This window comes from Manduca sexta, unplaced genomic scaffold (genome assembly GCF_014839805.1).
Source record: "Manduca sexta isolate Smith_Timp_Sample1 unplaced genomic scaffold, JHU_Msex_v1.0 HiC_scaffold_228, whole genome shotgun sequence".
Classification (NCBI taxonomy): Eukaryota; Metazoa; Arthropoda; class Insecta; order Lepidoptera; family Sphingidae; genus Manduca; species Manduca sexta.
The window spans coordinates 3,698-20,079 of record NW_023593228.1 but is presented as its reverse complement, the minus strand read 5'-3'; the positions used below and the strand labels follow the sequence as shown (position 1 = coordinate 20,079).

The 16,382-nt window shown below is 36.2% G+C and overlaps 1 pseudogene; it reads right to left on the bottom strand.

Moving 5' to 3' along the window:
- Positions 1 to 2,729: 2,729 nt before the first annotated feature.
- On the bottom strand, positions 2,730 to 11,369 carry LOC119192038 (annotated as a pseudogene).
- Between the last annotated feature and the right edge of the window lie 5,013 nt (positions 11,370 to 16,382).

Here is a 16,382-nt window from a genome sequence, read left to right as displayed (position 1 = left end):
TTTTTTACCAACGAGGTAACCGCGATGGTACATTTTATAATAGAATATAAGCAACGAACAGATGGGTCTCTTGATGTATAAAAAATAAGTACCATTTTAGTCCATTATGATGATCAAAATGGTAATAAAGTTAATGGAATTAGAGCCACTTGTAGCTGGTATTTTCCATAGTAGAAGGTCTATTCTAACAGTTTAATAGTAGTGCATATTAGATCAAAATTATTATCTTTATCATCAGCCACACGAAGTCCCCTGCTCAACATAGGCCTCTCTAAAGATTTCCAGATAGATATGTCAAAATTGTCCTGCACCCAACATGTTTCTGCCATAGTTATCGTTTCATTGAATTATAGCACTATCGTACGAATTTATAAAAAAAAATATATAGCATTAAATAGCATCTATGCTACTGTAAGGTTTCCGGAGGTGTAATAAATCTTTCTCTATTACCAAATCCTCGTGAAATTAGAAGGCACTATTCCTCCGGCACTTTGAGTGTTCATAGAAGATGATTGTTAATTAGGGCATCCTTTCCTATTTACTGCTCTTTTATTTCTTCTAGTACAATAAATGTCTTTAAACCAGATTTATCATGTACTTGAGAATACAGACCAGTATCTATAGATATTATAAGAAGAAGTCCCCAAAAACTGTTTTTCTGCACGTGATTGATTTTCTGAAAAGTTTTTACTAAAAGATATTGCCATTCTTGAGGAAGATTTATGTTAATAGTACATTACGGTTTTATTTAAATTTACTTAAATATAAGGATTATTGTTGAAGAGGTCGCGTGGTTATAAAAAATCTCGTGGTTCGGGATTTACGCGGGAAAATATTTTTGACATACTGATTTCTACGCGAGCAAAGCCAAGTTCAAAATAAATATAAATATTACATACATACATACATACATAACATCACGCATTTTATCCCCGAAGGGGTATGCAGAGGCGCAACTAGGGCACCCACTTTTCGCCAAGTATGTTCCGTCCCATGATGTGATAGGGGGCGAGCCTATCGCCATATCGGGCACAAATTCCAGACTCCGGGCTGATACTGAGCAGAAAAACCCAAATATCACTTTTGCCCGACCCGATTCGAACCCAGGACCTCAGAGCGCTATTGTACCGGACGTGCAATACAACTACGCCACCGAGGCAATTATTAATTATTTAATACACCAATTATTCTGGTAATATAAATATTACCAGAATAATTGCTAACGAGAAAAATCTGACGTTGGAAAGAATATTGATCGACTAACATGAGTAATGTCTGGAAGCCAAGTGTCAGCCGTTAAAGTGCTAAGCAAGCGGAGCCTACGTTGTGTAAATACGTGGATATTTACACAATTTATAGACTTGATGATAAGTTGTAGACGAGTTATCATTTTGTTAACGGCACTGGCTTGAATGACATTATATCTAGTTAACACGGGGGAGGGACCTGCAAATGGGATACCAAGAATGTCCCCGGCTTAGCAACTGCAGGGGATTGGAGGAGAGTTACAAGGAGATATTTGGGGAAGGGAAATAGGGTAAAGAAAAGGAACCTAGTTAGCATGGGAAGAGGGAAGAAGGCCTGGAAATGTTTGCGAGCCCTCACAGGTCTCAATGTGTAGTTACTACCACTATGTATACACACGGAACTGTGTGCCTAGGGTCGCGGCAAATGTCCCCTCGTGCTTAAGGTATATTCGGTGTGAAGACCGAGCACACAGGCAATGCCTCAGGAGGTATCTAGTTTAACTGCCGGGTGTTTGAGACAGCATCTAATGTCTTTGGGTGTCAACTGCAGTGCAATGTTAATACATTGTATGCAGCACTTAATAACTCAAAGTTGAGCTGATATTACAGTTAATGGAGAGTCGTGCCCTTTACCACAAAATACCTTAAGTTGGTCGCTCACTTGATGGCAAGCCACGCCTACTGTCTGTTTGTACGTCTTCATAAAGACTTCTAAAATATAAATCAAGACATTATTTGTTCACCATTAAAGCTTCAGTCAGGCAAGTTTAATAGTCAGCAAGTTTAAGGGAGAAAAATATTATTTCTGCTGTTATAAGCTTTTTCCCGGATAACACTTATTGTGAAAGGCGGGTCCACTAAGCTCGGGTAATTGATAAGTTGGATGCTAAATTGACAAAAAATTGCGTGAACCTTTATAAAAGATTTTATCTTTTACGTCAAGTGCGATTTTTGTTATTTTCACGCTCTATTCCATGCTAACATTACCTATAAATACGTTATATTTATCTGTTACTCTATTATCGCCAGACTTAATGTATTTTGACGAAATTTGGTTCGCCATATGATCAAACTCCAAGATGTTGCTTTTTTAATATTTGTCACAAGCTAAGTTACTGCCTAAACCCCAAAATAGTAGCTTCATAAAATCAATAGCAAAACAGAATTAAACACAATTATAAAAAAACAACCGAATTGCTTCTCGTAGTATGTTTTATATCCACCCGGACACCGTCCACCGCACACAAGGTGTTAAAAAACCCGCCATAGTGGCCCACGTAAGTGTCGCGTTTCGTAATCAGCCTGTACATATCCGGTTCCATCAGGCCAGCATAAATGTGTCTACTGCCGAGGAATAATCATCTCTCATCAGTCGACATTCTTTAGACCTCACTCCACTTACCATTAGGTGCTGTGAAGTCGTATAAAAAAGACAGTAAAGTTCAAATTCTCATCTAGTCAAGCATAAATACTTAAACGTACCTTGTAAGACATGAACGCGAGCGACTGTTCGCATCCGCAGCGGGGCTTCCAGAGCGCAGGTGTAATTCCCGGCGTCTTCCACTCGGAGACGTGCCACCTGTTGGCAAACGTCTTGTCAAATTGACTCATTAACTTGAAAAACTTACTGTTGGAGGAGTTAAGGAATGGGTTGGTTACGTAGCGGGTATTAAGTTTAATGCATTATGCTGGGGCCATGCTATCGTTTTGTGGCTTTTTGATGCGGCTGCAAAATAACGCGATAGTTGAAGCAATATTTGGAATTTGAATTGATTATAATATATTGCCTCGGTGGCGTCGTTGTATTCCATGCACAGTACGACAGCGCTCTCCGATCTTGGGTTCGAATCCCGGGTCGGGCAAAGTGATATTTGGGATTTTCTGCTCAGTATCAGCCCGGAGTCTAGAATTTGTATCGGATATGGCGATAGGCTAGCCTCCTAACACATGCTGGGCCGGAACATACATGGCGAAAAGTGGGTGCCCTGGTTGCGCCTCTGCATACCGGGGTAAAAGCGTGATGTAGTGTCTGTATAATATATCGCAGTATTTTTACGCGATAATGTTGACATTCCTAGACCCAACATGAAGAATAAAAATGAAGTACTTATCGGAAGAAATAAATTAAAGTTAATAGAATCGCTGATCAGATCCAATTTATTTTGCGTCTGATTGAAAAGCGATCGTTTGGACGCGTTCTTTCAAGGGTTAGTTAGTAATAACCAGTAAGCAGTCGCCTTGATTCTAGTTGCTCTCGAAAATGCAGATTCTCATATAGCATCGGCTGCAGTGTAATTTCGGCCACCAAGCAGCAGTGTAGTCACTGTTGTGTTCCGGTTTAAAGGACATTGTAGCCAGTGTAACCACTGGACATAATGAGATTTAACATCTCATGTCTCAGGATGGCGAGCGAGTAGAATATCAAACATTGCTTTGTAATTCAAGGTGTTGGATGGTGTTTCTTCTGTTTATGGGTGGTCGTATCGCTTACCATCAGACTAACGGCAAGCTCGTCTCGACATTCAACTAACAATAAAAAATGTTTAGTATTATTGGCCTGTAAGCGGCGATAGCTTAGTTGGTTGTGGAACGGACTGCCGAGACGAATGTCCGCAGGTTTTAATCCCAAGGGCACACACCTCTGAATTTTCTAAAAATATGTGTGTGTTCTTTGAGAATTATCGCTTGCTTTTAAAGGTGAAGGAAAACATCGTGAGGAAACCTGCACACCTGAGAAATTCTCTATTAGGAATTTTTGAGGGTGTGTGAAGTCTACCAACCACTAGGCCAGCGTGGCGGACTAAGGCCTATTTCCTCTCAGTTGTAGAGGAGACCCGTGACCAACAGTGGGACAGTATATAATACAGGGCTGATATTATTTATTTATAATTGGCCTATAGTCTATACGCGTTTATATAAAAAGACATTATTAATATAGTTAGTCGTGGTAATATTAAGCACAACCCTGGGCCCCTACTTAATTCATTGCCATCATAGCGTACTGTTATCTTACAATAAACATTTACAGAGATAATACGGCCGAGCCAAATGGCCTATTTCACCAACATTGGCCTACATACCCGTTATAATATTTTAAAGTAAATTCGCCGCGTGGATGTAAAATTGTTGCTATTTTTTTCGTAACTGAGTTAGCGGTACGTTGAAAAATGTTTAGGTAAATTTTTGGCGTGTTTGTTGCCTTTGTAGGGCCACAAAAAGATCAAAAGTCGTTTGATCACATCAAAATTTTTATTCATTCATTTTGATAGGGAATATTGTATTTATTTTGTTAGCTATACAGCTATTGTTTGCAGAAGCTTTTCATTATAGAGTTATGTAATTATTTATATTTCACAGTTAATAATAGTACAGCCGCCAATGATATACTCTAAATAAATAATAATATTGTATAGTGATCGATTTTTTTTTTTTATTGTAAAAGTATTTATTTATTAAATTCTAACTTGTTGTAGCAAGTAAATTAAAATAAACACTAACCCCCTGATTCATAGACGTTATTTATCTAGCGACGGAGCATCGCTGTCAAGTCTATTTCTCAGCTTTGTTTATCTGACAGCCAAATAGATTCAAGTTGTATGACAATATTAGCCAATCACAACGGCCCTATGTCTACGCACTGCAAAGGCTGCCATGCCGTCAGCACTGAGAAACAAACTTGTTATCACAGCAATGCTCCGTCCTTAGATAAATAACGTCTATGCATAAAAGGGTAAATTTATAATAAAGTACGTGTCGTATCATGAACCAAAGAGTCACGATACGGGTTACCCGCTATTACCCAGCAATTCGAAAGAAGATATAATTATGATAATTATAAGTAGGAGTGAACTCTGCTTTAACTTAAGAACTGAAGTTCATTTCATACCATATACAAAAATTACTACTTCATAATATAAACACACATATAAAAACCGTTGCCGAACAACCACATTAGGGTTGCCACCCGAACTTTATAAAAAAGTATTATTTTAAAGTACGGGTGGACCCTAATTTATTACGTTATTTCGGGTAATTGTATGAGAACAATACAGTAAGCGAAAATACTTTATTAAGCATGATTTAATTCCTCTGCGATAGTTACTAAGAATTTTTGCGTAAAACGGCAGTAAGTAATGGTAGCAAGTATTAAACAAAATAGATGATGTTTTTAAAATTGTATAATATTCATTTTATTTTTATCAAATTACGTCACATTCAATCTACGTCAGAATTGGTGAAAAGTTTAAATATTATGATGAAGAATACTAAATGAGAGAAAAACAAACTTGGAATCTGATAATTTTATTTGTCAAAGGTAATAAAAATATGCTTATAAGTAAAATAATAAAGTAGAATTAATTTGTACTTTTTGAAACCGTGTAGTTTTTAACATTTAATTTGCCAATGTCTTTGCCCGAAAGAAGGTGACAACCCTAATGTTTTAACCTTTAATTTGTCAATGCTCATTTTCCAAAAGAGGTGGCAACCCTAAAACTAAACTAAAACCCTCTTTCAATCCATCAAACACTTACCTGCAAATGGCTAGTCAGACTCAAATGATCGGTCTCAATGAGCACTCCACCACGAACTTCATCGAGAGAGACTGTCGTATTTCCCTGTACCAATGCATTTCTGGCACAGTATCACCTGGGTACAAGTTCAGCACAGCGCACTTTAGAGATAACGTCTCCCCCGTTTCAAGGAAAGCTTCTTTGCTCATCCTTATTGCGGGTGCTGCGAAAGAAATTGCGGTTTGTAAAAAGGTTTTATTAAAAGTCTTTACGCTTTCAAACGGATAGTAATAAGGTACGTCATTGTTTTATTTGGTCTTGAAAAAATAAGTCTTATTTAAGTTCCTTCTTAAATTATACTTGGGTAGAAGTTTCGATGTCTATGATATATTTTTCAAATTTCGTTTGTTTGGTATTATGTTTTTTGAATTTGTATTTGGAAGAATTTTATTAAAAGGCAATTCTGAAGCTTGGTATATAAAACACTAGCTTTTGCTCGCGGCTCCGCCCGCGTTATAAAAGTTTTTCAGGCTAAAGTTTTCCGTTATAAAATAGTAGTTTTCCGGGAGCCTATGTTCTTCCCAGGGTCTCAAACTGTCTCCATACCAAATTTCATCTTAATACGTTAGGTAGTTTTTGAGTTTAACACGTTAAGGCACACAGATGCAGCGGGGACTTTGTTATATTATTTAGAACTTTTAAGTGAAACAATCCCGTCATACATCATTGTTGCATAACTTTAACTGTTTACGCAGCGCAGGCAACGGAAGCTCTCAAAACTCATAATTTTCCCCGTTTTTGCAACATGTTTCATTACTGCTCCGCTCCTATTGGTCATAGCATGATGATATATAGCCTATAGCACTCCACGAATAAAGGGCTATCCAACGCAAAAGATTTTTTAGTTTGGACCGGTAGTTCCTGAGATTAGCCATTACTGCCCCGCTCCTATTGGGTATAGCGTGATGATATATAGCCTATAGCACTCCACGAACAAAGGGCTATCCAACGCAAAAAGAATTTTTCCGTTTGGACCGGTAGTTCCTGAGATTAGCCATTACTGCCCCGCTCCTATTGGGTATAGCGTGATGATATATAGCCTATAGCACTCCACGAACAAAGGGCTATCCAACGCAAAAGAATTTTTCAGTTTGGACCGGTAGTTCCTGAGATTAGCGCGTTCAAACAAACAAACAAACAAACAAACAAACAAACAAACAAACAAACAAACAAACAAACAAACTCTTCAGCTTTATATAATAGTATAGATTACATATTGAAGATAGTCATAGTTACTGAAATACATTCTCCTAAACTTCTTTCAGTAGAAAAATTATCAAATTTAAAGAATAAATATAAACCATCATAACATATCAGACTGAATAATTCAAGCTTTTAGTTTCTAATTAGAGATGAATGATAGATTTGATAATAGAAAATGTGTACTCCTGCCGCCAAGCAGCAGTCTTTAGTCACTATTTTGTTTCAGTTGGAAGAACATGGAAGCCAGTGTAATTACTGGACATAATAATATTTAACATCTCATGTCTCAAGATGGCAAGTGCAGTAGAATACCAAAAAAAATATATAATTCTATTGTTGGATGGCGTTTCAACTGTTTATGGGCGGTCGTATCGCTATCAGGTGAACGGCAAGCTCGATTCGTCATTCAAAGCAATAAAAAGATTCGAAATAAGTACTCACGATGGACAGTTAGTTTGAATCGCCTTAACATAGGCGGATGCGTTGACACGTGACAACAGTAGATTCCTGAATCAGCTACTTTCGCGTCAGATAAAGCCAACTTCCAATTCTCACCAGCTAAGTCCACTCTGTACCTGTAAAAAAGAAATCGTTGAAAACCCTTATATAAATTATCATTAATAGTACATTTGTTGACTTTTTTGATACTGTCATGGCAATATGATCCCACTGGATCTGCTAAGCGAAATAGGACCCAGATAGCATGTGGACTGGTGAGAGATGAGTATCCCTTGCCAGTCGATATAATCATGCAGGCCTGTTTAAAGCCAGTTATACATGCTTTAGTGTCTATAGATTTAAGAGTCCATAGCTTTGGGGGAGGCGCTAGTTAGATGGTATCACAGTCTGCCAAAATTGATATCAAGCTGTTTGCTGTTGGATTTCGTATAATATGATTTCTAGATGCTCAAACAGCATCCGCTCTTCTTTAATTCCTACCTTTTATTTAAGATTAGCAACGCTTCCATCATTCTTCAGATATTATGAGTACTAAATGTACGTAGTGACTACTTAATTTATGGTGACCCACAGGTTCCTGTAGTGGTGTAGCATACGCTATAAAATTACCCTGTCTACCAAAACAAAGCCCATTAAAGTACTATTATTCCATTATCTAGTAAAACTTTTAACATCAAAATCCTAACCACGATCAGTTCGGATAGCATCAGTCGTTAAGTCCCTTTTGAAATAAAACTACTGAACATTGACTAGCGTGTTCTGAATAACAATACGCGATGACTACATTCGGTTTTTAACTATTTATGTTGTTTTCATCTACGTTTTTTAAACAGGGACGATAACGTGACCCTACTTCACCTGATGGTAAGTGAAGTGGGGTCCAATAGAATGTCGACTGACGAGAGATGATTACCCCTCGACAGTCGACACAATTATGCCGGCCAGTTGGGACCGGATATCAGTGGCGAAGGGTGAAAATTTTCAAAAGGGAACCCGACGAAATATTTTTTTCTACAGTTAACATAATATAATACGCTGTTCACAATAAATTAAATTCAGTAAATATATCTTAATCCTAAGTAATTTCCTTCTAATATTAAAAGTCTCTAAATTTACAAAATAATCATATATTTTGAACATAGGTACCTAAAAGAGTCCAACAAGAATTAATAACGCACAAACACTAATTATACATTCTAAATTATTAAAAATATTTCGCGCCAATAGCTCAACATGAAGCCGCAAATTCTCGGGTTACCCTGAAGTACACAAACACGCACGCACACATGTATTTTTACGTCACTTCCAAAAGATTAGACAAAGACACCGCGCTGCGTGTGAAAGAAACAAAAATATAGCGAGGGAAGCGGCCGGGTTCACTTCGAACACTATAAGGCGCGAGCACTGCGCGCGAGTTACGATTTAACGAATTGATATGAACGACAAATATCATTGAAGTATTGATTTAATTTAATAAATATAAGATGACTTGTTTGAATATACTATTTTTATTCTAGTTATATGGTTGTGTTTTTCTTTTATTATTTTTAATTAATTTACAAAAGGTAACCCGGTAGGAATCGGCTTGTATGGACGCTTCGCCACTGCCGGATATATAGACTGATCCCGGAACGCGACAGACTTACATAGGTTCTATGACGAGATTTAACACCTTGTGTATGGTGGTCGCTATATCCTTTATGTGTGTAACTAAGCAGGTACATTGTGGCCATACTAATCTACTCTAAAACACTCAAATTTATATTTATCAAACTAGTGTTTGCATAATGATTTCTTACATTACGCGGATATTAGACATTAAAATTAAACTATTTTTCGGATTTTATCACGGTTTTTGTATTTTTAATTTTCTCCCGAAGTTTCGAAGACTGCAACCTTCGCGGTCACGGGAGCCACTGAGATGTTGGTCATCCGCAAAGTCAAAGTTACAATATCTACCTACATTTTACCATTATATAACTTTTTAAATTTCTAGCTGTTGGTGGTCCGATCTGTGTTGTATAACCGGTGAACACAAGAGAAAAACTGTTTTTTTTAAAAAAACCTTTTACAGAAGTTGCCCCACCTAGGAATAAAATCCAAACTCTACAGTCTATAAGTTTATCCACGCTGTCATTACACTAACAGGAAGATTATTTCGAGGCATAACTGAGAAACGTACCTACGCCGCTTGGGGCTGTGGCCAAGTTGCTTTTCTACATTCATTAAGGCTACCGTTTTGTATGAGAATGACATAATAGAGCTATTGAATTATCGTTAGAATATGCCATTTCTATACATTTTATGTTATTTTCTACCATTTATGATTGTAGAAAGATTTCTTAGTCCTGATATTTACTGAACACATAAATTTTTTGGTGACATCAAATTATAATTCATGTATTGACGTTGCCCATGAAATCTTTCAAACACCGCGATGTATTTAAATTTTCAAACATAAAATAAAGACGGTTCATCCATATTAGTATTCTAAAAACGTTGCAATAGAACACCTATATTATTAGACATTCAGTGCAAAGACCTTACCTCGCATCAGCTGTGTGCGTGTCTAGATCTAAAGTAAGCAGTTCCAAGTTCTCATTGTCGTACACTCTTAGCCAGGAGACCTGCAACAAACGGCTGTGTTAAGGTACGTTTCCAATGATTGCAGAATCGCAGAGCATATTATCCTAATGTGTTCAATATTATGAAAACGACTATTGCTTATTGCAAATCGAAATATCGAACCATATTTCTCCGATTTTATTTGTACTTTTAATTTTTAATTTTACATTAAACAGCTTTAAAAAACGCCTTTACAGTTGATGTTTAACTAATAATAATTTATGACTTATATTCTTAATGAAATAATTTTAGTCACAGTGACAGTGAGTGTAATAATTTTAGAGTAGGGATTTTTCAGCCCTAACCTAACACGCGGTCAAGCATATATATTTTAGTCAAAAAAGAGCTTTATCTTCGTTTGAAAAATATGTTCTTCTTACGATTACTTAGCTTCACAAACTTCTTTCGTTATAAGTAAAATAAGCCTCAGTAATTTTAAAATGATGCTTATTAAAATATCATTTTCATCGTCATCAGCCTCATAAAGTCTACCGCTGAACATAGACATCCTCTAAAATTTCCAGACGGACCTGTCTAAAGCGGTCCGTTAATATACAAAAACAAAATGTTTGAGCCTGCAACTAGATTTTTATCGCAACCACGTGTTCGGAATCGTACTCTACTTAATCGATATGGGAGGCAGGTGGAGCGGAGTCCGCGCGCCAATAGTAACTTATTCGAATTGCAGCTTCTTTATACTGGGTTTTAATTCAGCTCTTTATTCGAGTTGCATTTTTGCTTTTGTTAGGGAAGAGAACGAACGTTTTATTGGTACTATATTCGCCTTTTAGTAGGAATATCGATTCGTTGTGATTTTTTTTTATTTATTCGCATGACGATACGAGCTTGCGTTAGCCTAATGGTAGCGATACAACCGCCCCTAAACAGTAGAAACACCATCCAATACCTTGAATTACAAAGTATTGTTTGGTATTCCACAGTACTCGCCATCCTGAGACATGAGATGTTAAGTTTTATTATGTCCAATAGTTACACCGGCTACGGCTATCGGATTCCGGCGACCCTCACCAGGTTGTCGATCTTGTAGGAGGCCTACGCTGCGTCTTCCGGTTCGTGGTCGCCAGTCCAGAACTTTTCCAAGCATTTTTTGTAGCATCTAACTATGCGTAATAAAGAAATTTTACAAACCGTTTTATCTCTGAGAGCTGTTACTTTACAATCAAATATGACTGTGGAACCAGTGTCAGCATCGATGATAGTGTCTTCAGAAGCCATGTCACCTTCGAATGATGGCGGACGAAACCTGCAAAGAAACTAGGTATTAATGTGGTGTTAAAGGGGATTTTGAATAGCTTGTTAATCTGAAAGATAAGGTTTTAAAATATAGGCGTTGGTTTTTTTTTTTACATGGTCATGGGAGTTACCCGCTGCACTTGATGGTAAGTGGAGTGGAGTCCAATAGAATGTCGACTGATAAGATGATTACCCCTCGGCTGACGAAACAATTATGCTGGCCTGCTGGAACCGGATATACCCAGGCTGATCCCGGAACACGACACACTAACATGGGCCACTATGGCGGGTTTTAACCACTTGTGTACGGTGGTCGCTATCCGCGCGGATATAAAATATATCCTATCACCAGCAAAAGTTTCTGTGGAGTCATTGGTCTTTTATATAATGAGACTTGGAACAAAAATATTTCTAGATATTAAGGGTATATTTTTATGATAACTTATTCTTTATTTATTATCACTAAAAACAATAATGATTACAATTTAGATCATATCTTAATAACATACTAAATATTTATGAAATTCTAGTTTCGTAAAATTTTCCCGAAAAGCTTTTGGTCCAAAGAGGATTTTGCCCTCGTTTCTGTTTCCTCTGCAATATCGTGTTATATCAGGCCGAATATCTAGTTTCGGCCTTATTTCATCTTGATGCCTATTAGGCCTGATTACGCATCTTACATTGACGTTTATCGTTGATGTTTGGTGTTTTATGGATGGACTGCTTTAAATAATTTGATTAAGGTTTTGTGTTTCCGCGAATGCCAGTTAAGTAATTGGATAATGATTTTTTGTTTCCGCGAATGCGAGTCCGCCTCGTGATAACGAAGGCTAAAACTTTTCGAAAGTTCGAGAGAAAATGAAAATATGAAAACCGAGATAAAATCCGATTTTTTAAAATTTAAAGTTCTAGGATTTAGCCATAGCCTAGTTGGGTGTGGAACGGACTGCCGAGACGAATGTCTGGAGATTCAAAACCCAGGACACGCGTCACTGCCTTTTTAAAATGATGTGTGTATTCTTTGTGAGTTTTCGCTTGCTTTAAAAGTGAAGGAAAACCCAGTGATGAAACCGAAATATCTGAGTTCTTTATAGAACTTTTGAGGGTGTGTGTGTGGGGCAAAGCCCCGATTTGTAATTATAATAAAAAAATACACATTTTTTATATTATTAATATCAAATTATATTTATTTTTCATTCGACATAATCCTGACTGAAATCAGCAATCTTTATTTAGTTATGCTAAAGGAATGAAATTTCTGAGAAATAAGATTTAATTTATTTGTTTATTTATTGCTTCAATTTGAACTATAATAAGCATTAAGTACTTGTATTTTAGAACTAAATATATTTTTAATAAATTGCTACACAGGTGTTGGAAATGTTATTATATTTTCACAAAATTTATATTATTTTATTTCACAAAACAGTATTTTGTAATTAACGTTGAGTCTTAAAATATTTCCAGAACATGCTGTAAATCTTTGTAAAACAAATTAAGTATATTATTCCTTTGCCAGCACTTGTCTCACTCAAAGAGGTCGAAATATACTTCTTTTCAAATTATGCTTCAGGAACCATTTTGACGTCATCGGTGTCTGGAGGAAGTTTGGACATATGGTGACTTCTAATACATAGTATTCTTGTCTTGCCTGAGAATCGAACCTAGACTCTCAGCATATCAAATGCATTATCATTACACTAATGATTTCCAATTATAAATATGGCCTAGATTCTAAAAAATATATTATTTTCTTCACGTTAAAATCATAAGCAAATGTTTAAATATTTTTAAATTATTAAAATCGATCAACCGTAATTTTAAAAGGATGTTGCCTAATGTAATTTGATCTCGACGCCCCACTCAATGTACAAGGAGTCTTCCTTAATCTTGAGTTGCCATTTACTTGGAACTTAAGTGTCTCCTTCAAATAGGGTAGCGTTTTCGCAGCCCGGCGAGCATTCATCAAATAACTTCAAATTTCCTGTGTCCCTCGTAATTCTAGCTAGCATGAAATTAGGTTCACCTAATTTGGTAAATACTCGCATTTTCTTTTTTGAGAAAATTCCGACGAATTTCTAGTTTTACCAAAACATTTAACAACATATATATAGTAGTTATAACCAAGATTTTCTACACTTTCTTGCTGGTAGGATGTATTTTATATCCGCCCAGATAGCGACCAGCGTACACGAAGTGTTAAAACCCGCCATAGTGGCCCACGTAGGTGTCACGTTCCGGGATCAGCCTGTGTATATCCAGTTCCAACAGGTATAATTGTGTCGACTGTCGAGGGCTAATCGTCTCTAGTCTGTCGAAATTCTATTGGATTCCTTTCTACTTACCACCAAGTATAGTAGGGTCACTTTGACGTGCACTTATTAAAAGAATCGTTAACGCATATATTAATAAAAAAAATAGGTGTGATGTATCCGAGCAATGAGTCTATCGCTGTCTGTTTAGTTTATGCTTAATGAAATAATTAAGTAGGTCATTGGGTGAGTCAGGTTCCAGAGACATTTGGTGTACAAATAACATTGTGTTTAATAATTATAAGACATATCGGCATAGCCTAGTTGGTTGTGGAACGGACTGCCGAGACGAATGTCCGCAGGTCCAAATCCCAAGGGCACACACCTCTGACTTTTCTAAAAAAATATGTATACATATTCTTTGTGAATTATTCGGTAAAGAAAAACATCGTGAGGAAACCTGCATAGCTGAGAAATTCTTTACAGGAATTTTCGAGGGTGTGTGAAGTCTACCAATCCGCACTGGGCCAGCGTGGTGGACTAAGGCCTAATCCCTCTCAGAGGAGGCCCGTGCCCAACAGTGGGAAAGTATATAAAACAGGGCTGATATTATATCAGCATAAAGACGGTTGTCTATCAATGCTACATTACACCACAGTTTATCTGGCATTATATTTATTTATTTATTAGGATTTCCAACAGACTTAATACTACGATTACAATTATTAAAATACTAGCTTTTGCTCGCGGCTTCACCCGCGTCAAGGGAGTTTTCCGGGATAATTTTTATTTCCGACATACTTGATGTGTATCATTATGTTATGATCAAATTACACAAAATCATTATAAATTGTTGTCTATGTGTTATTCTGATGTATAACCAATATTACTGTAAAGTTTCATCCTAATCCGTTCATTAGTTTTTTGGTGAAAGAGGAACAAACACAGAAACATACATCCTCACAAACTTTCGTATTTATAATATTAATAGGATATAGGTTATAGCTATAATGTAAGCCCAAGTTAGGAAAACTACATTTGTTATATTTAGATTATATCGTAGTTACCCACTAATTACTATACGTAATAATCATTTGCGTACTAACATTAAAGTAAACTGAATCTGACATGAATTATTATATGCTATAACAACAAAGGATTCACAAGCATTCAAATTATTGTCAGCTACAATTGAACTTAAGTCAAATTCCATACAAGTCGTTTGCGGCAAGCAAGTTATATCATCAATCAATTTTAGTTCCAAATTACATGAAACTATCGCAGCTTCAACTTTAGAGAATGTGTTAGTTAATTCCATTCATTAGGAAACCATAATCGTTAGTAGCAATTTTAGTTGATTGTCAGTTTGCGGACCACGTATCGGCAAAACCCGAATATTCGATAAACACCGGTTAATAGAGGTAAACTTTATATTCTACATCAATTAATTTTTAATTGGAATTATTAGTTTACATTTAGATGATCTAATAACAGAATTTAGGCTAAATTTAATCTTGATATTATACTCTTACCCCCTTATCCATAGACGTTATTTATCTAAGAACGGGGCATTGATGTGATAACAAGTTTGTCTCTCAGCTTTGTTTATGTGACAGCTTACTGTTTGTTCAGCTTTGTTTATCTGACAGCCAACTAGATTCAAGTTGTATCTCAATATTAGCCAATCACAACGGCCCTATGTCTACGCACTGCAGAAGAGCAGCCATGCCGTCAGCACTGAGAAACAAACTTGTTATCACAGCAAAGATAAAGCTTAGATAAATAACGTCTATGAATAAGGGGTTAGAATTTCACGGTAGCATGAACGGCTCAATATGCTGAGCGAAACTACTGTTGAATTACTGAAGGTAAATCTTCATCATAACATGCTAAATTAACATAGCTAGTAGCCAAAATTCAAAGCGAATTTAGTCCGCAACGATATTACGTTAGGCGATAACCAAACTGTCTATATTAAAGAAATTTAGTAAAAAGAACATTACAACTTCTAGAAACTGAATATCTTAAGTTAGTAATAGAAATTTCGAAAAAATAACCTTTGAAGGATGTTAATTGAATTAGTTAGCACACTCACGGCCTTATTCCCGAAGGGTTAGACAGAGACGAAACTAGCTTATCTCTTTCGTCAAATTTATATCCAACGATTTTAAACCTATCGCTACGTGAAAATGATAAAAGGAAGAAGCTATAGAAGTGTACCAGAACGAGGCAAAATGGTAATCTATAGTTTCTGCCAACCCCTATGAGATAGACGTGATAGCATATACGTAAGAATATTTAACACAAATCCAATCACAGGTAACTCAGGCGTGTTATTTATATTTTTGTTACCAGATGTAGAAATGGAACCAAATATATTTTATAATCAAACACACAGGTATAGAGAAATTCATAATATCGTCGACGTAGAGGGAACTAGATGCTCCGATTTCGGTAGTGTTGTGTTTTGGCCATTTTACATAATCCATAAAATAACGCCTATTTTGGCGTGATAAACATTTTATATCTAGTCTCGTTTTGAAAATACAGCTAATGGAAAAATAAACATTATGTCAAAATAGATAAAACAGATGAAAGTTAAATAATAGAAAAGAAAATCAATAACTCCTATTTATTATTATTTAAATTATTTAATTAAATAAATAAAATAAGTTGTTTAATTTTAACGATTCAAATTTAAAACTTTAAAGTCTCATTTTCGATCCCATGGTTCGGCAAAGTGACATTTGATTTTTTTACAAAGTATCAGC